Source organism: Antrostomus carolinensis, unplaced genomic scaffold, assembly GCF_000700745.2.
Source record: "Antrostomus carolinensis isolate BGI_N321 unplaced genomic scaffold, ASM70074v2 scaffold18411, whole genome shotgun sequence".
NCBI classification, from domain to species: Eukaryota; Metazoa; Chordata; class Aves; order Caprimulgiformes; family Caprimulgidae; genus Antrostomus; species Antrostomus carolinensis.
Genome location: NW_010292263.1, coordinates 2767 through 3238, shown reverse-complemented (window position 1 = coordinate 3238; position 472 = coordinate 2767). Strand labels below are relative to the sequence as shown.

General features: G+C 57.6%; 1 protein-coding gene across 1 annotated transcript in view; it reads right to left on the bottom strand.

Annotated features, from left to right (window-relative positions):
* LHFPL5 (LHFPL tetraspan subfamily member 5) overlaps positions 1 to 472 on the bottom strand; it is a 4225-nt gene that overhangs the window by 1001 nt on the left and 2752 nt on the right. The gene's annotated exons all lie outside the window — the stretch shown is intronic.

Sequence of the window (472 nt, the reverse complement as noted above, 5' to 3'; positions counted from 1 at the left end):
CCCATTTTAAAGCCATTTCCCCTTGTTCTATCACTACCTGCCCTTGTAAAAAGTCCCTCCCCAGCTTTCTTGTAGCCCCCTTCAGGTATCGGAAGGCTGCTATAAGGTCTCCCCGCTTCTCTTCTCCAGGCTGGACAACCCCAACTATCTCAGCCTGTCCTCATTGGAGAAGTATCCCATCCCTCTGATCATCTTCATGGCAGGAGAGCGGAGCAGAGGGGCAGAATCCCCTCCCTCCACCTGCTGCCCACGCTGCTCTGGGTGCAGCCCAGGACACGGTTATTTGCCTCTGGGCTGTGAGCGCACGTTGCCGCCTCATGTTCAGCTTTACATCCACCAGCACCTCCAAGTCCACCTCCACAGGGCTGCTCTCCATCCCTCCATCTCCAGCCTGCACTGATTCCAGGGATTGCCCTGACCCAGCACACCACACGCTGCTCCCCATCAAGGATGCGCTGCGGCAGCATCTCCC